The sequence below is a fragment of the Octodon degus genome, unplaced genomic scaffold (genome assembly GCF_000260255.1).
Source record: "Octodon degus isolate 3935 unplaced genomic scaffold, OctDeg1.0 scaffold00008, whole genome shotgun sequence".
Lineage (NCBI taxonomy): Eukaryota > Metazoa > Chordata > Mammalia > Rodentia > Octodontidae > Octodon > Octodon degus.
Window position 1 is genome coordinate 6,746,928 of NW_004524584.1, and position 21,103 is coordinate 6,768,030.

General features: G+C 43.0%; 1 pseudogene; it reads right to left on the bottom strand.

Moving 5' to 3' along the window:
- Positions 1 to 4,968: 4,968 nt before the first annotated feature.
- On the bottom strand, positions 4,969 to 6,030 carry LOC101571121 (annotated as a pseudogene).
- Between the last annotated feature and the right edge of the window lie 15,073 nt (positions 6,031 to 21,103).

Consider the following 21,103-nt stretch of genomic DNA (forward strand, 5'->3'; position numbering starts at 1 on the left):
CATAAGATTTGGCGATAGATTTTTAGACGTGACGCCAAAAGCATAAGCAACAAATAAAAAGATAGAGTTCATCAAAATTAAAAAAAATTTATATGCCAAAGGACATCAACAAAAAATGAAATGGGGACCTATAGAATGGAGAAGAATGAAAATCCTGTATCTGATATGGGACTTTTATCTACAGTAGGTGAAGAATTCCTACAACATATAGTAAGAAAACAATCCAGCTTAAAACTCAGCAAGAGACTTGAGCATGCATTCCCTAAAAAAGAGACCCGTGGCCAACAGACACATTAAAAGAGGCTCAAGATCATTAACTACTAGGGAAATGTGAATTAATATCACAGTAAGATTCCATTTCACATCCACTAAGAAGATATTAAGTAAACATTGTGTTTGTGAAGAACTGAAGAAATTATAACCCTCCCACCTTACTGATGGAAATGTGAAATGGTGAGCCATTTTGAAAAAGTTTGGCAGTTCTTCAAAAGGGTAAATGCAGAGTTATCATTTGATCCAACATTCCACTCTGAGACATATATCAGAGAGAACTGAAACTATACATCCATAGAAGGATTTGAACACAAATAAATGTTCATACCATTACTAGTAATAGCCTAAATGTGGAACAACCCAAATGCTTATCAGTCGATAAGTGGATAAACAAAATATGGTACATTCATAAGATACAGTATTTGTCAACAAAAAGAAAATAAAGTTCTGCTACAATATGATGAACCTTAAAGCACTGTGCTAAAAAAAAAAAAAAGAAAGAAATCAGGTGTTATGGCTTATATCCAGATGTCCCCTCAAAGCCTTATATGACCAGCGGTGGACTTTGTGGAGGTGCTGTATCTGGGATGTATGACTGTGGAATCAAGGATGGTGTGCTGGGATTGACTCATGGTGCTATACTGGGGTGAAGGCAACCCCACCCTGGGTGTGAGTGCTGCCCACCCAAGGGAAGGATAGCAGGGACAGAAAGAGGGTTGCTGCTGGTCACTTGCTGCTGTTTCTGCTGTTGTTTTGCTGCTTTGCTGCCCTCTGCCTGCCAAGAACTGTTTCTTCTCCCTGGTGCCCCTCTGTCTTGCCCCCCTTGCCTGGCGCCAGCCAACTATGAACTGAAACCTCTATAGATACCTCATGTAACTTTAACTGCTGCTTATTTTGTCTCAGCAATGAGAAAAGTAACTAAGACATCAGGCATAAAAGATTACACACTGTATTATTCCATTTATAGCAAATGTCCAGAAAGAGCATGTACATAAATTCAAAAGTAGACCAGTGATTGCTGAGGGCTCAGGTAAGGTAAGGGAGGAGTAGAAATTGACCACCAATAGGTACAAATTTTTATTAAGGGAGACAAAATTTATCTAGAATTAGACTGCGGCAATGGTTGTACAACTCTGTGGATGTGCTAAAAGAATCGTATATTTATGTGCAGAATATGTGGTATTGTGCTACATCTCAACAAAATTCTTTTGAAACACTTAGTATACGGGTGAGAAAATGAGCTTCATCCTAACAAAGTGTTTCTTCATATTTTCGCATCCTCAGAGGCCACCTGGGGACTGTGTTAAAATAAAGGTATTGACATGTGGGTCCAGGCTAGAGCTTAACATTCTCTGTTTCCAGCAGGCGGGCTGATAATGCTGATGATGTTTTTCCTTACACCACACAGTTTGACAGATTTCCTCAGTTGTACATGGCTAGTGAATGGGGGAAGGCTAGATTGCACCCATGGGGCTGCAGAATTTGTAGTAGTAGTCAAGTGAAAGATGGATTAGGCTTGGTTTCTTCATTATAGTGAAAAACAGGGTTATTATATAACACAACCATAGTGTATCAATAATTTACACAACCAGTGAAACTATGAAGGGGAACATCAGTGGATTTGATGGTATCCATTTCACTGAGAAAAGGGTCACCTGTGTATCCAGTTCAATCACACCATCTTTGGAATCCAAGGCTCTAATGTAGAAGCAACATTAAGAGGAACACTAAAAACCAGTTTATCCAGAACAAGGTAAACCTTTGTGGTGAGGGGAATAGGAACCTTGCCATAAACAGAATAGACAAAATGACTGGGAAACTGTATATTCAAGAAGTAAAGATTCTTGCCAAGCCTGGTGGCTCCACTGAAGGCTAAGCCAGAAGGGTCACTTGAGCCCCAGGGTTGGCACCAGCATGGCTAACACAGCAATATCTGTCTCAAGAGGAAAGATCCAGAAAAGTTGAAATATCTTTAAGTAAAGACTCTTTTATGAAGGAAGAAAGAGTTGAATGTTTACTATGTAACTCAGAGGATAGAACAAAGATTGACAGGGTTTCATTCTTTTTTTCATGTATTTGGTTCAAGGTTCAGACTCCTATGACCCTCCTGCTTTCAGCCTCCCCAGTGCTAGGGTTACTGGGGTGTGCCACCACTCCCAGACTCAGTGGCCAGCTCAGTGAGCCTCAGGGTGAGGCTGGAGTGGCATATGGTACTGGGGATTGAACCCTGGTCTCTGCACTTGCCTAAGCAGGAGGTTAGTCTGCTGAGCTCTCTCACCTGCCTGACAGGGTTTCATTCTGACAGATAAAAAAGTAATAAAATTTTAATGATCAATAATCCTATTCCAAGAGGCTGGGGCTATAGCTCAGTAGCATAAAGGCCCCAAATCCAACTCCTGGCACCACGGACACACACACAGACACACACACACACACACACACACACACACACACACACACACACACACTAATGATCATAATAATAATCCTCTTCCATTCAGGTTATAAAGGCAAACACAGTTGCCTTAAGCCAAATGAGAAAGTTACTTGCTCATAACATGAAAATCTAAATAGGCTTCAAGCATTCCATCTTTCCACACCATTTTTCCCACCTTGAATTCCTAGTTAGACGTAGTCTTTTTCAATGGGAATGAGACAGTTGTAGCAGCAGCAGGCTTGTACCCTACCAAGTTACCAGGAGAATGAGTGCATTCCATTCCTAAAGGATCCATTAAAATCCTCAGGCATGACTCCCACTGGACAACTTGGGCCGCATGCCAGTTCTCAAACCAATCGTTATGGCCGTAGTGTGAATCCTTGATTAGTTCCCAAACTTACCACTGAAGCAGGGAGATAGGGTCAGCCTTGCCCAAGCCACAAAACTAAGACTAGAGGAGAGGTGTTACTCAAAAAGATACCCTTACCTGTGTGCCCTTTCCAGGACAGAAGTTTGTTGATAAAGCCAACAGAATTCCACAAGCTCTCTACAAACTATAAAGGCTCCCTGGGGAGGAGAAAGTGACGTTACCCATCACTGGTATCAAAACAGAGATCTGCCATCAATTTTGTCCAGGGTGGAGCCACGAACAGGGTCAAATCTTAAACTACCCTCGTTCTTCTAACAACGATTCTCTGCTGTCTTCACTCTTAAACTCAGCCCCTTGCTTCCGTTTCAAAATGACTTTCATCTTTTAAAAAAGCCTCCTAATTCACATTGTATAGAATCCTTCGGGACCTAATGGAAACAGACTTATTTCCTTTTGCCTTCTTAAGTCAGCTGGATGGCCTGACTGTACCCTAATTCTGTAGCTGACCCTGCTCTACATCATTGCTCTAGTTAAACAGGCTCTCTGCCGAGATGCGTGAGGTCTCAGCACAGCGCTACCATTTCTTCTACATTGCTTTCAGCAAATCACTCTAAATTCAAGCATTTCATTTTGGCATAAAGAAAGATCACTCAACCTGACTTTAAAAAGTGTGTGATTTGTGTGCATGTGTGTGTGCACATGTCTGCATGCACCTGTGTGTGTGCAGGTGCACATGTGTGTGGAGAGAAGGATCAGGGTAACACTGAGATATGTTGCAGTGCTTGGAAGTTTGGAACAGGAATCCTTCCTGAGCTCCCTGATCCTGGAAACCACATGGGCTTCTACAAGTCAAGGTGGGCTTGGGACATCACAGGAGGAGTTCATAGTCTCACTCCACACTGCTATTGTTCACTGGAATCACCACTGGTCATGTATTTGACTCTTCACACTCACTACCAGCTACCTGCATTTCTGGAATCTCATTAAAATAGTTTTGCTCCAGGTAATAGACAGCCCTTGTTTAAATCTTTATCTGTTTTCCCAACATTCATGCCCAGAAGAGGAAGGTGATGCCAAACACAGATTTGGTCGCCAAGTGCTGCCTTTCAGTAAGTCTGTGTCGAGCACCTTTGGAACACGGTGCTCACATAGCTGGCTCCCCGGATTAACCAAGTGCCTCCCAGCCCTTGTACTTGAGTGCTGCCAAGAAGATCCACACAGCCTGCTTCTCACTGTCACAGCAGCCACCCAACTGGAAGGATGCGCAGGGATCAGGCCATACTCATAAGTGAAATAAGTCACACCCACATGGTAACCACCGTATTGTTTCCCTAGTGTGAGAACCTGAAAGAGTAAGTAGGATCTGAAAGGTACAAAGGATACTGTGAGAGGGAAAGAGACTGTTCAAAGGGAAGGAACAACTGCGATGAGGGAAAGGAGAAAAGAAATAGAGGGAATGGAAAAAGAAAGACAAATGTAGGTATATACACAGGGTAGCTTGGATAATTGTACTGCTCACTTCTGCTGGTCTGCTGAACAGAGAGCAGTGAATGCTTAAATGTTTCTCTCTCCTCTCTAATTTTTGCAATTTGTGGCCAATTTTACATGCTCCTATCTAGTCATCTGAACAACTAATTTGAAGACAACAATATGCAGTAAAACAATCACTGTTGAGTTCCCATCATTTCGTTTACTGAAATTCTGCATCACTTCTAATGCTATTTTAACTATTTTTAAGTTCTCTTTTTAAAAATTTAAAAATTGATTTTAAAAAAAGCAGTACAGAATTATTGTATTTTCTTTTCTTTCTTTACTTTTTTTTAAGAGAATTATGCCTTTATTCCTTGTTTTGCCAATCAGGCAGGCTGAATAGTTTGTTCTTTGGTGATCAGTCAAAGAGCCCAAATCCCATATCCTCATCTGACTCCTCCGACTCTTCCTTGATTTCCACCTTGGCTGGGGCAGCTGCAGCAGCAGGAGTAGCAGTGGTGGCTGCGGCAACAGGGGCAGCAGCCACAAATGCAGATGGATCAGCTAAGAAGGCCTTGACCTTTTCAGCAAGTGGGAAGGTGTAATCAGTCTCCACAGACAAAGCTTGTACCCGTTGGTGATAGAATGGAGCACTGATGCAACAGTTGGGTAACCAATCTGCAGATAGACACTGGCAACATCGTGGACATCCTCCAGAAAGTGAGAATGCAGTTTCCTCTGTAATGTCAAGGACTTCTGGGCTGTAGATGCTTCCATTGTCAAACACTTGCTGAATGATCGGCCCAAAGGAGAATGGGGAGATGTTCAACATGTTCAGGAGGGTTGCCTCGCTGGCTCCCACTTTGTCCCCAGTCTTAATGAGCTGTACTTCACTAATGATTTCAATGGTGCCCCTGAAGATTTTAGTGGTGATGCCCAGAGCCTGGAAGAAGGAGGTCTTCTCGGGCCTCAGACCAGCGTTCTGAGCTGGCACGGTGACTTCACATTGTGCAATAGCACCTGCACGGGCAGCAGCAGGCACTTAGTGGCCAGCAGCATATCCCTGATCTCAGTGAGGTCCTCCTTGGTGAATGCAAAGCCCACATTTCACTGGATATGAGACAATAGTTTCTCCAGAGCTGGGTTGTTTTCCAGATGTCCCCTGATGGCCTTGCGCATCATGGTATTCTTGCCCATCAGCACCACAGCCTTCTCTCGGAGGGACACTCAAATCTGCTGCATCTGCTTAGAGCCCACATTGTCTGCCCCCATAATGAAGCATTTTTGATAATCATCTAAAAGTTGGATGATCTTACACTGCCTTTTGTGTGTGTGTGTGTGTGTAACTGGGGATTGAACTCAGACCCTTGCACTTGCCAGGGAAGTGCTTATTCTACTGAGCCATCTCTCAGGCCCCTAAAAGTTGGAAGATCGTAAGGAAGTAGTTGGATTTCCAGATCACCCTGTCTTCCCTGAGCATCGCGGTCAGGGATTGCGACAGAAGGTTTAAAGATGATGTCACTCTCACAAGGATGCCTGGAAAAAGCCAATTACTGTATTTTTAAATGGCAGAAGCAGAGGCGACTGGGCTGGGGGCCTGTTATGCATGTGTCTGAAGATAGTGCTAGGAAACAGGCTACGATTAAGAAGAAGGGAAAAAAAATCAAGGCACAGACGTCCTCCCAAGGGAGAAGGGATTTCAGGTCTGTGTGTTCACACAGGGGGAAGCTGGTGTGTGACGAGATACGCACGACAGAAGGGCACATGAGCCCCTCTATTTTCCCGCCCAGAAACTGACAACCCCTCCTCAGGTGCTACATCCTCTTTCCTGTAGGACTTCTAGAGAACTCACTGGGAAGGGACTGGAGGTAGAGGATTTAGGCATCCGGAAAAGCCAGACCACAGAGCAATTCGGCTCCCTTCTCCTTGCTGAGAAATAGACCAGAAACACTTGACAGTCTGAGCATCTGAAGGTTCCCCTGCCCTAACCTACAGACATATTTTCCATGAAGATATACAGCAAAGGGGCTGAAGGAAATGCTAGGGAGTGCGCTGTTTCCAGGCACTGCAACAGAATTGGACAGAGTAATTAATGGAATCTTATAAAACAAATTCAAATTGATCAGTCAGTAAATTAGAGGATTGCCACCCTGACTAAAACCGATTTAAAGGAACATAAATTGAGTCAATAATAAATGTGGAAGGAGACAGGAGTCAGGGGAAATATCTGCTATAGCATTATTGGAGTTTGTGTTATTTATTATAAGGGATTAATAGTAGTTAAAAAAAATAGCTCCCATGACATAGCCAATGAAAGAAACTACAATATAAAACTCAGATCTCTAAGAAAGATCTTGTTTAAGAAACTTAATTGAAAATATTAAACAGAAGGCAGCAATTTAATTAAACATAAAGATGATGATAAATTGATAAGTTGTATCCAGTTATGTGAAGAGAGATCTTGAACAGTGTAATCAGAGGCTTTGAAGATAGAGATATTTTTGTAAAGTAGAGGAGCATCAACTGAGAGCTTGTATATACCCCTGCTGGCTCCCTACCCCTGGGAGGCCTCCCTACCTGGTACCAGTACCAGGGCAACCTTAAGTGGCCAACGTCCCCCCTAAAAGAAGAGCCAGCCCAGCATTTCTCCCAGAACCTCAGGAGAGTGTTTTGATGTTGCCCCAGGCAGTGCATTGGAGGACTCCAGGGATGTCTGCCTCTCACCCTAATCCAGAGAGAGGAAGGCCTTTTCTCTGCTCACACATCCATCCTGGCATCAATCCCATCCCTACATGTATAATTGCACAGGATATTCCATGTCTACAACACACAAAGATGGCTACCCTAAAATCCTCCAGACTGTATCCCCCGGAGAAGACATGGAACCCATTGCCAAGTGACTCAGAGTAATGCATGAGGAAATTCAGGATAGAGAGTTGCAATGTTGCCCAGTCCCTGAGCAGCTGATATCCAGCCCCTTGCTAGCTCCAAACAATGATCTGTAAGCATCTCTCCTCCATATTTCCTCATCTAAAAGAGAGTAAGGAAGAAGATAAGATGGACCATAGTATTCTAAGAGTTGGATGAAGACGATACATGCAGATTTGGGGAAGGAACCACTAACTAAAGAAAGTCAGGTGGCTCCAACAGCCAGAGACAGAGAGCTCTTCAGTAAGGAGGATGAGGTTTTTTCCTCAATACTGAAGAAGTAGGGAGGATTTCCTTGGATGCTTCACCTTCCAGATGGGCTCTAGGCACCCTGCTCTGTGCTCGCATGACTTCTGATGCATACATCTTCCCTGAGAGCTTAGCCCATTGTCCTATGGTCCCCAGGTCACCAGGCGGTCTCATTGGAGTGAATCCTATTCATTGAAGCTTCGCTACTGCCCATGACAGAACCTGGCATGTGTACTTGACTGAATGAATGATCAGCCAAAAGACTGGCTTCTTTGGAGGAGAGGCAGTCTGATGAGCTGGCCAAGGATGGCCTAGTATCACCCACACATGGTGGGATGTAGGCAAAGTTTGGGGATGACAGAGCAGTATCAAGAAATGTTCACCGTGAGTGCAGACTGGTACAACCACTATGGAAAGCCATGTGGAGATTCCCCAAAAAGCTAAAATTAAAAGTCACATCCAACCCAGCTTTTCACCTCCTGGATATTTTTCCAAATGAACTGAAAACATCATACCACAGTGATTCATGTGCACCCATGTTTATAGCAGCACAATTTGTCATAGCTAAGTTTTGGAAACAATACAAATGCCCATCAACTGAGGAATGGATAAAAGAGATGTGGTATTTTTATACAATGGAGTATCACTCAGCTGTGAAGAAAGATATTCAAGACCTTTATAGGTAAACAGATGCAACTAGAGACTGTATTGGTAAGTGAAATAAATTAGATCTACATATGCAAACATCATATTGTCTCCCTAGTGTGAGAACCTGAAAGAGCAAACAAAATCTGAAAGGTACAATAGATACTGTGAAAGGAAAAGAATCTGTTCAAGGGGAAGGAAAATCTGGGATGAAGAAAAGGAAAAAGAAAGAAGGGAAAAGGATATATTTATGCATATGTGCAGGATAGCTTAGATTACTGTACTGCTGATTTCTGGTAGTCTATTGAAAGGAGCAGTTAATCCTTTCTTTAATTTTTTCTCTTTAATTTCTTATAACTTTTTAAACCAATTTTGCATCTTCATTTCTGATAATCTAAACAACTAATTTGAGGATAACACTATGTAATACAATGACCATAGTCAAATTTCAATTAGTTTAGTGAAATTCTATATCGTTTCTATTTTTATTTTTACTCTTTTGTGTTCTCTAGAAAGAAAGAAAGAAAGAAAGAAAGAAAGAAAGAAAGAAAGAAAGAAAGAAAGAAAGAAAGAAAGAAAGAAAGAGAGCCAGCCACCTTGGAGTGCCTTCAGAACCAACATGCTTGGGCTTCTCTCCTTGCAGCTGTGCTTCAAAGATGTGTGCTTTGTAAGCCAAGGGCACAAGCTTGAGGGGATCCCAGGGCCTGCACTGCTAGTTACAAGGAGAGAAAGCATGTACATTCAAAAGGCACCAGCTGATGCAAATAGGAGACAAGCTGGCATATGTTGAATCTGAATGACAGGTATCTGAGGGCTCTTCACACTTCTAATTTTGTGTATATTTGCATTTTCCATTATAAAAATTTTAAATAAAATAAATGTTTGTGATTAATAGAGACATCAATTTTCAACTATTTTCTCTCCTGGTCTTGCTCATTCTCACCTTCTCCAACACAGTGGTTGCAAACTGCGGTCCTCAGGTGTATTAAGTCAACTTTCTATCCCTATAACAAAATACCTGAGATGATTGAATGATGAAGAGAAGAGGTTTATTTTAGCTTACAGATTTGGAGTGTCAAGTCCCAGATTGAGCAGCGCTGTTGCTTTGTGACTGTGGTATGGCAGGATGTCACATTGGGAGGCTATGGCAAAACTACACTGTTCAGTTCATGGACAGGAAACAAAAGAGAGGAAGAAGAAGGGACAAGGGTCCAACTGTCTCCAAGCTTCCAGTGGACTACAACTCTTCTAACCAGGCCCCACCTTGTCTTGGTTACTATTCTCTCATTGCTGAAACAAAACACCCAACACCCAAGTTAAAGATGAAATGGTTTACAATCTCAGTTTGGGACACTTTCAGTCCGTACTCCGCTCCAAGGCAGATGGGACCATGGCAGACAGCAACATTCATGGCAGCAGAAACAGCAAAAGCAACAAGAGCAAAGAGGGAAGAGCAGCAGAGAGTGAGCCTCTTGCCCTCCCTTCTATTGTATGCAAGCTCCCTGCCCCAGGGCAGATGTAGCACTCACACCCAACACCCCAGCACTGGATCAGGAATTAATCATATACTCTAGAAGCCTGCACCACAACTGTACAAGGCTCGGGGGGATATCTAGATATAAACCATAACACACCTCTTAAGGATTTTACTATCTTTAAATCACCCCATCCTGGACTGTACGGACCAATCCTTAAATGCATGGATTTTTGTGGACATTTCCCTTCCAAATTCACAAGACCGGGATCATCAGGAAGCATGTTCAAAATACAACTTCCCAAGCCTATCCTGACCAGTAAATCAGAAACTGTGGGGAGATCCAGAAAACTGTATCATGGTCCCCCCAGGTGATGGTAATACATATACAAGTTTGAAAACTAGTAGTTTGGTATATTTTCTTTATAATCTGTGTTAATGCTTCCACATATTAGTAGTTTTGCAATTACTGATAGCCCTCTCCCTGTCTGTGGGAGAACATGTTCTCTCTTCATTTGGCATCGACTTGGGCCTCACCTGGCTCTGAGACCCAAAATCCTTCATAGACAACTAGTGGCAGCTGTTATAGCATGGCGGATCCAGTCTCTGACAGTCATGAGTACATGTTGTATGCCAGGCACAGGTCAGAGCTCCTAACTGGCATTACCTCATTGGATAATCTCAACAACCTAGAAGAAAGCTACCAAGATTACTTTCACTTTACAAATGAGGATGCTGTTGTAAGTGAAGTTTCTTTGCCTTAAGTAACTTACCATGAACAGAACACAAAAGAAAGAAAGAAGCAGGGACCAGGCTTCTTCACCTCAGGAGCAAACAGCAGAGCTGGGATTCTGGGGCATAAGCACTCACTGATAGGCAGCACCACCTTCCGATCTTGTCCTTATCTGGCTGTGACAGTATGACCGAGGATGGACCTCACATCCCCGACCAAGCCTGCACGTGGCTTGGACCCCTGTTCCCAACTTTTTGATTTGATCACATCTTCAGGCTTTGGAGCTGTTGCTCTGCCTCATTCCTTATCCCCAAGGATGCATCACCTGATCATTTAGGAAGCTTCCAGGGCCAAGGAACAAATGAACGAATCTAGACAGCAAAGAAAATCTATGACTTCACCTAACAAACTTCCAGGTGAAACAGCTGTGGAATGGGATTATGCAAAGGTTCCTGTGCCATCGAGGATCTAGCTTCCTTTCCTCTTTCCTTGGGGCTAGGCTTAGCATACAGTTTCTCCTCAGAGATCAGCTTCCCTTGAGATCACAGGATGATAGCCACAGTTTGTGGCATTACATCCACGTAGACAGAAGAGGGGATTATTTTTCCCATATATTTCCCAGCAGATACCTCCCATAATGCATTGGCTAGACACAGGTGATCAGCTCAATCTAAATCAATTGCTGGTAACAGGAAATGACACTCACTTGATCAGCTTAGCCTGGCCAAGATGTTGAGGTGTGAATGATCCAAAAATATTAAGTCTCAGCCAACCAGGTCAAGGAAAAAAATGACTTCTGCTCCAAATTCTCCTCGGGAGCCCATGACAGGACCTTCAGTAGGGGGGACACTATCCTACTATGCAGCTTCAAGAGGGAATATTTTCTGCTAAATAACTAAACTTTCTGTAGCACTTGCAACCCAAGTCAGTCCTGACTGACACCGACCTAGATTCTTGGCTGCCCTGTTGCACAGACAGGAAACTGGAGGGTTTTACTGCAGAGAAATGGAATCAGACATGCTCTTGACTAGAAAAGGCCAAGGATGACAATGAGGGAGGTGTGCATTGCTCTGCATGTTCCAGCTGCCTCACAATCCCAGCAGGGGCCCAGAAAGCCAGGTTTATATCCAGTCAGGAACTGCAGAAGTAGCTTCTGGAAAAACTACAGAAGAAAATACTATAATTTGAATTTCCTCCAGAAAACATTAAGCTCCTCCCAGACCTTCCTAAGGCAGAGACCCTAGTCATCAAACAATAAGCACCAATAACATGGGGTCTTAAAAGTGACCCGGACTGCCAGAGGGCAAAAGCTGAGACCAAATCAAATAACCACAAACAGGTTAAAGGTGAAAAGAAGTTGGAGAAATCAGAGAACCCAGAGGGAATACTTTTTTAAAATAAATACCTAAAGAAGAGAAAAATATTTCACATAAAAAGTAATGCTATTTTGGGAAAGAGAAGAGGAAATTAGTTTTATGCAATTTATCAAGGTAATTAAAATTTGAGAAGTCAATAAAAAATAAGATAAAGCTAATTGCCAAAAGGGCAGAATATTTTTAAGACAAAAATTCAAAAGAACATGCAAAAACTAAAAAATACAGTTATTATATCAGTTCTAGAATTCAACATCAGAAAATTTTTTAAAAATAAAAATAAAAAGAGGAACTGGGGATGATAATCAAATGAGTACACAGACTTTTCAAGGACTGAGGGTAAAATTTTCCAGATGAGAAAAGCTCGTGCAGGACCCAGCACAATGAGTGGATGGGGGAAAGCCTAGCCTCACCAAAGTACATGATTATGCAATTTTATAATGTGTCAAAAGTTTCCAGAGAAAAACAAATGAAAGTCACAAGTAAATCATCAGAAATGGGAATGGTATCACATTGTCCTAAACAGAAACTTGTAACAGATGGTCTAACATCTTCAAAATAATAAGAAAAAATTGCTGTTTTTCCATTGTCACTTTATTAGTTGGGTGTTAATAAATATATTCACAAACAATAAAGGGTCTCAAATTATATACCCTTTCTTAGGAAAACTGAAGAAGTCATGTCACTAAACAAAATCATCATCATCATCATCATCATCATCATCATCATCATCATCATCATCATCTAAGTAAAGGGAAGAGATGAGTTCTAGGACACAGGTGAGTTCTGAACAGATAATGAAGTGAGGTGATAGGATTATTGTCACAGATATGCAGAGGCCTGGAGAGAACCCAGGAAGGCAAGAAGACTCCAGGGTGGCTGCCCAAGGAAACCTGGAACTCACAGACTACTTGCCATGTTTGAGAAGAAAAGCAGGGAAGCAAAGTGATAGAGACATAATGTTAAAGCAAATGAACAAGGAGGCAATATGCCCTTCTTCCCAACCCTTTGAGAAAATAGTGAACAATAGGTTTTTAAAGAATGAAATATAGGGCTGGGGAGATAGCTCAGTGGCCTAAGTGCCTGCCTGGCAAGCTCAAGGACCTGGGTTCAATCTCTGATATCACATGCCATGCCAGCTTCAGAACACTGGGCATGCTGTGCTGGCCCCGAAACCAGATGTGGTGGCACACATCTGTAATCCCAGCACTGAGGAAGCTGAGACAGGAGGATCACCACAAGTCTGACCTGCAGAGTGAGACTCTGTACCAAATTAATAAAATTAAATAAAAGATTAAAAAGAAGAAGGAAATATAATCATAAAGAACAGGTTGCAAAATTGTCAATTATATTTGTAGTTTTCCTGTTATAAGCATGGAACATTTATTTAATCAAATCTTATGAGATAAATAAACTAAGGGAAGGGAAGAATAGGTATCTCTCTGTGTGTTATATGTGTATGAATTTGTACAAAAGGGTTAAATGCTAATCTTGAAATTAAAAAAATCAATAGATACTATCTAAATTTGAAAAATTAAGTAACAGTAATACAGTTGAGTAATTGAGAAACATAGGGGCAAGGATAGGAGGAGGCAGTGAGGCAGGGATGCCTCTTACTCATTAAAACCAGGGCCAAATGGTGCTCTTTGAATTATTAAGCGATACTCATGTTATTTCTGTAAAAATATTGTTTGAAGACAGAAATGATCACCACTTGTTCCAAGAGGTTCTGCCAAAGTCTGGGCTTCTCACGGTGAGCCTGCGGACCTGGGGCAAAGCGGACACGTTTTCACTGGGAATAGCACATGGTCTCACACCAGTTGAGGCAGTACTCTTCACTCGGAACAAATGAAGCTTGTAAACTCCCAGGGTGAGACCATCCAGCCATTTCTCTAGTTGGCCTCAAACCTAGAGCTTGACCTCCTGTGTCCTTGAGAGGACACCAGTGACACTTGCTCAGCATGTGAAGGGTCATGAGGACAATCCTAGGACCCAGCAATGGCCCTGGGCCATGGGACAGCCTGAGAAGGATTGGACTACAGAATGTCTTCCTCAGCAAGACACGAGGCCAGGTGAGGATGGGAGCATGGGTTTCCCTCCTTCCCTTGCAGCCCCAAAGCCCATCACATATACTTGCATGAACTTCCTGGCATTGTCCCTGCTCCTTGCCAACTGCCCCCTCACTCAGAAGCACAGGGAAGCCAGGAAAGGGGACAGGAGTAGAACTAAATTCAACTGTAGGAGACCTTGTGTTCAAATCCGTGTCCAAGCCTAAAGACCTGTATAATCACAGATTAGTCATTATTCTCTACCATCAACTAATCACAATAAGTAATTCTGCAAAACCTGTGATAGGTACATTTCATGCCCTCCTCTGCACTTATTCTGGGTGGGCACTGGGTTTCCTCCATATGTTTCTGTATTTGATTCTTTACTTCAGATGCTATGAATTCAGAGGGGTTTTTTTGTTCCAGAAATTACTTCTTCTCTGAGTTCCTCTATACCTTTCTGCTGTTGTTTCTTTACTTCTGATGCTATTGATTCATTCATTTCAGCCAAGCTAGTGTCCTCTGCACTTCTTCTGTGTGGGCTTGAGGCCTGAAATTGCATTTGCTCCTTGTCTTTATCATTTCATATAGCACTGACCTCTGACCCTTGGTGCAGTTATAACCTTAGCACCTAATGAAATTCAGGTACCGATATACCAAGTTCTAGTTCATGTAGTTGGCCTGGCTTGGGTCTGGCTACTATGCTCAGCTCCTTCCTGGATTAGCTTTGTGGTTTTGACCCTAGTCTCACTGCAGGGACTTCAGCTGCAGAGTTTCACCCCAGGCCTGTATGCCAGGCCTGAGCTGGGTCTGGAGGGTATGAGGGAGGGCAGGAGAACACAGAAGCTCTCCCACACACTCACTGGGCCTGGGCTTTGGCAGGTCTGCAGGGCTCCCATGAGCATGGTGGAAGTTCTCACTCACAGGACAAGCTTGGGCTGGCTCTGGAGGGGAGGGGGGGACTGGAGAACTCAGGGAAAGGTCTCTCTCATGCAGCGGGCCTGGGCTTAGTCCGGCGGGTGAAGGACAGCACAGAAGCTCTCCCACATGCTCACAGGGCCTAGGGTTGGGCGGATCTGGCTCCTGCCCTCAAAAATGGAAAATCCAGTGTGAAGTAAGACACCAGAACAAATTATCCCCACTCTCCACTAAGACTCTGACCCTCCAAGCTCATTTTGTTATTTCTGAGGGTCCACAGATGTCTCTCATGTACCATGTCCCATGACTGATTGTAGAAAGGTAATCATATGCCTCTTCCATTCTTTATTTGCAGGTGTATCTTTTTGAGTATTCCCAAGCACTCCCAATTCCAGATACAGCTACCTTTGCCATGTGCCACTTCTAGAACCTCACCAATGATCTAGAGTCCTAAAATCATCGAAGCAGAGCTATAGCTTCTGGCATCCAGGGAATGGAGCCACATATAGTCAGTGCCTATAGAAAGTTCCTCTTCTCTTTTCTATCCTTCCATGAGTAGCCTTGTCACCTAGTGCTAAAGCAAGGTTGCTCCTACATCTAAAGTGGACAACGTCTCCTTTGAAAACTCTCTTGGGTTTTATGTGTGTCCATAGAGTACCAAGCTGGAGCCATATCTGAGTGACAGCACCATGAAGACATGTTTGGTTCCTGAGCTTTCCACCTGATTCCCCCTTCCAGAAATCTCCTCAATCCCTCATGAACTAACCTCCCCACCCCCTGTTCTCCAGATGCACACTGATACAGCTAGGTGGCCCTGCATGGTGAGACATCTCCCAACACATACAAAGCCATTCAGAGTCAGGGGCTTTCCTCCCCCATCCTGAATCATCCTGCCTGGCTCACCCTCTATGGCCGAGGTCTTGCAGTCTTAAAACATGGTTTGCATGCAAAAGGTGATAGAAAGGAATATGCCTCTCTTGTACCTTATCTTCCCACATCTTAGGAGAAATGTCAAAGGACAAAAATATTTAGTTGAAAGCTATGTAATAGGACATAAAAACATGGTAATCTGAGAATGTGGGGTGCTTTGCCAGAACCCTGTGCAGTAGTGGACTAGGAGGTATATATTTTTCAACAAAGTAGACACTGAAAACCAAGGAAAGTGTAGGGGTCATTCACAGCCTGGAGGGACCACACTGACAGGGTCTCAATGACCAGATCTATCACACTGAGCCTGTCCAGTCTCCTTGCTCATTCCCTAGATGACCTATCTAGGTAATAAAATGCTCCCCACTTCTGTAGCCTGTTCCCCCAGGACTCTGGTCTCTGCCAGGCAAAGCTTTGTTGTTGCAGGAAATCCCTGACTAATCGGACAAATTAATCTCTGATAAAAGATTAATGCAAGGATGGCAAATGGATTTCATTTCTGCTGCCAGCTGTGATTGATTGGTGGGGGCTACCTAGAGTGCTCCTTTGAGAAGGACTCTGGACAGAGCCTAGCTCAGCAATCAAGAGTGCTAGGATTGATTTGCAGTGCCTAAGCCCTGAGTCCTCCAGGGACAATGGCATTGTGGGTGCTACTTTTGGGGCATTTTAGGATAAATAACTGCTCTGGGTTAACCTCTCTCATTCCCTAGGTACCTATTTGTATTTGACATGGCCCTTGAGGGGAAGGAAGTCTTATCCCAGTCAGCGAAGGACCTTGACCCCTTGAGGATATGTGTAGAGCAGGTGGACCTAGGAGCCCCTTTGATGACTGGAAAGTAATATACAAACTTAGAAGTGAATTTTTAGAACATCTCCCACCATGGGGTGACATTAAGGGTCATGTTAAGCAGGCTGGGGTGAGGGAGAGGCAGAAGAACAGGCTAGAGCCAGCCCTTTAAAGAAGCCGTTCTCAGGGTTCCACAGTTGTGTCTTCCCTCTGTCCCAGCCCTGGAACTAAGAGTCCACTGCCAAACTCTCCTTCCCTTCTTAGACTCTCACAGCGGAAGGGCTGCCAAACACAACTCACTCTTCTGTAGAAGGGGAAACTATACAGATCAAATGACTTTCCCTGAATAATAAAACCACTTAATTTGAAGATCTGAGATGATAGTTTAATTTCAGGTTTATAGATCTACAAAGAATCTTAGAGATCAAACAGGCCTATATATCCCCGCACCCAAACACTAGTGAATAGCTTGCTTAGGAACTCTGTCTACATTATCAAGTTTTTATTATGTGATAAAAAGAGATGGACTAGAAAAGTTAGAGATTCCAGTCAAGGTGTTAAAATTTCTCTCCCTTAGTTCTCTGCTTTCTATCCCTAGACCCTATACTCTTCTCTGTGTCAGTATACCATGAATTTCTCCAGGATTCACATCTGTGAAATAGAGGGTAAGTGCAGGTGGCTTCTGGTATTTCCAACTCAAATATCTTAGTCTGTTATCCAATTATTTAGATTTTCAACCAAAGAAGTTACTTAGTCTACAGTAAATTACATAAGGACTTGAATCAGAAGATTTCATCTCAATCAAAATTATAATCAAAGAACCAAAGAAATTCATACTTTTCCCTGCTAGGATCCTGAGCATGTCCCACAAAACCCCTCCAATGCAGTGAGTCACTAAGGTGTCTCTAACATGAGATACCATAGCATTCAGGCCAAAGTACAGGTGAAACACTTTGGATTCTTGGAATAAAGGTCAGGATTTTGTGGGTACTTTACTCAATGTAAAACAAGAAAATCGACTGAAAACATAGCCCCAGATGTACTGAGGCCCTATTAGCTGGAGTAAGTGTGAACCCAGGGTGTTAGAGGCATCTCAACGCATGAGGGATTGACAACTGGTAGTCAGTTTGTAAAACCCAGCTGAACCGAACCAGGGTGGTGCTGGGTGTGGGAGTCCCACCTGGGGATTGTTGTCAACAACAGAAAAATGAGAACTAGAAGGGGAAAAGTGAAACTGAGAGAGAGCTGTTGGTTCTCCTGGAGGACCTTGTCATGCTAGCTTTCCTGATATGAACTTGGCTTCTCTTATCAAAGGAGCTCATGACCTTGTCACTGAAAATGGCTGTCGTCTCCTTTGGGGGAGCTTTGGGCTTTACTTTGAACAATGCTTCCTGGCTCTAGAGAAGAAGATGGTACACTGTTCAGTGTCCTTGAGATGGCTGTCATGCTGGCTTTTTTGACACAAGCTCAGCTGTTCTCATCAGAGGAGCTGGGGACCTCATCACTGAGGATAGCTGTGGTACTTTTCAGGGAAGCTCTGCTTCTTACTTTGAGTGTTACTTCCTGGCTCAAAGGCAGATCCCTCAGCCTGCTGGCACAGACTTGCTCATTTTCACTGCTGACCTTCGGGCCTTCCCAACACAGGTCTGTGAGACAGACTTCCATGGGACATTGTTGTAGGCCCTTGGGGTCCATCTGGGCTCATGGGTGGGGGGCATTGCCATGAGCTCTAGATCTTCAGTTGCATTCATGTAGGACACTGCCATGGGATCCAGGCCCTCGGTTGGACTCTTTTGGTCTTTAGTGTGTGGATAGAGGTCCTGAACTCTTTGTATATGGCTTTTTGGGTGACTATTATAAAATAATCTTATAAATTGTGTGTTGTGTACGGTTCCCCTTACAAACCTTAACTGCAACATAACCTTTTGCAGGTTATTGTTTCCTTGTTTGCTTGCTTTCCTGCTGGTGTGTGCTTTTCCAGGGCTGCAAATTGGTTTTTGAAGCATTCCATATAGGAAACTCTGAAAAGGAAGACAAATCTTAGTGTTGCTGTATGGGCCCCATAATTTTTGGAAACTGGGTACAAGGCCTAAGATGTTAGAGGAGAAATAGCTTATTCTGCTCTGCTCCTGGAGAGTTGACAGACTCTGAGCTGTTGCCCTCCAAAAAGAGCTCAGAAACCCCTGCCAAGCTCTACCTCTCGGGCAAACCGTGGTCCTTCCATTCTGGGATCCACACACTATTTTCAGATGCTTCCAGCCTTTCAGCAAGTCCCAGCTTGCCCAGTTAGTCCAAATAAAGCACTTGTGGACCATGAAGTCAGGTTAGTTTACAGGAGAGGAGCACTAAACAGTGTCTGGGGGACAAACTCTCTCTGTAAATAAGTATGATCTTGCCTTGGATCCAAAAGAGAGAGACTCTAGTAACATTTCCCCATGATAGAGCAGGAGTTGGAACCATTCCTAATCCCAATTACTTCTGTATTCCATAAAGATGCACTTCTAAGGAGGGTTTTTCCTCTCTCTCTCTCTCTCTCTCTCTCTCTCTCTCTCTCTCTCTCTCTTCTCTCTCTCGGGTACTGGGGATCAAATTCAGGACCTTGTGCTTGCTGGCAAGCATTTAAACCACTGAGGTATCTCCCCAGCAGTCTCTTTCCTTCTCTATGTTATTTTTTCTGTTTACTTTCTTTGCTTGTCTCTTTTGTACTTTCATTCTCTCTCTACAAGTGTACATGTCACCTGAGTGTCAGATGCAGTATTGGGTGATAGCGGCAAAGACATGAAAAGAACAAGTCCCCCTCTCAGGCTGGAAATCAATCTCATAAACTTGCTTCCACAGATGTACAAAGCAGTAGGCCAAGCCTGCCACACAGAACATGTCATTTAAGCTGGTATTTGAAAGATAAATAGATGTGGTTAGGTGCAAATCAGGGAAGGACATCTCAGACTAAATACTCTAGGAGGTGAAATCACCCAATCTTGAAAGAATATGCTGTATCTAGGGATATTTGGGAAGTAGGGTGTGCCCAGGGTCCCTTATAGGGTACATACAAGTGAGGAAGCTGGGTAGATAAGTAGAGTTCATTGAGAAAACAGGCTTAATCCAGAAGCTGCTGGGCAAGTGCAGTTTGAGCAAGAGAACAGCCTAGCCCAATTTACCTGAGAGAGACTTCTATGTCCAAAAAAGTTGTGGCAGGCCAGTGGTCCTATCACAAAAGCTAAAATTAAAAGACTAAATTTGAAAGAATCATATTTTTAAAAGATAGTGATATGGAAGCAGTGCATTACATTAACTAAAATGCTAGACAAGGAAGAGTATTACTTAAGTTGATGAATTTTGGCTATTTTCTCCCTTGGGAGTTTTCCATGTCAGTACATAGGCTGGTGGTCACTATCTCCACAAATTAGAAGCGAGATGGTCGCTGAAGACAAATCTGGCCTTTTCCTGGAGCCATCAGGGATGCTAAGCACCATGATAGAACAAATGAAATCTCTTTCATCACAAGAAAGAGGCCTATGGCGTAGATAAACCAGTAGGTCCAGCCCTGGAGCCCTGGGTGTGCTGTGCCGGCGCTGAGACTGGGCCTGGTGGTGCACGCCTGTAATCCCAGGGCTGGGGAAGCTGAGACAGGAGGATTACTAGGAGTCTGAGTCACATAGCAAGATCCTGTAGCAAATAAATAAATGATTTTTTTAAAAAAAATTAAAACAGAAGATAAAGATCTAAAGCAGAAATTTTAGTGGCAGCAATAATCGGGCTAACTAAAAAGTGTCTTTCCCAGAATTCTCTTCCCTATTTGGACCAGCCTATTGAAGAGGATCACAAGATAAATTCCAATGCAATTAGAAAAATGGATTGAGTTTCAAGATACTCTGTTGATCTATAGCACCTTTGGGCCTTCCATCAGACACTAGTGCAATAGCCTTTTGTAGATTTCTACTCCAGCTCCTGCAACTTCATTAGGTCTGATGAAGTCTTTATTCCATCTTAGTGGTTCTGCTTCTCTGATCAGATCTTAGCTGATACACCAGATGTCAGGAAGCTTTTATGTAAATATTTTGCCAAAAGGCAAAATGGAGAATATTACAAAGGTATTTAAATAACAAAAGAGAAAACAAATTTCCACAAATGTTTTTACTAAATTCAAAATATAATTAAAATAGAACACAATTTTTGTGACACAGATTTCCTTATGAGAAAAACAAAACTGAGAGGCCAGGATAACATTTTGTTTAATGGAAATTCCAAGCTTTTATTTCCTACTATCAAATGAGTAATTAATGTTGAGAGAGAGAGAGAGAGAGAGAGAGAGAGAGAGAGAAACAGAAACAGAGACAGAGACAGAAAGAAACAGACAGACAGACAGACAGACAGACAGACAGACAGACACAGAAACAGAAACAGAAACAGAAACAGAAACAGAAACAGAAACAGAAACAGAAACAGAAACAGAAACAGAAACAGAAACAGA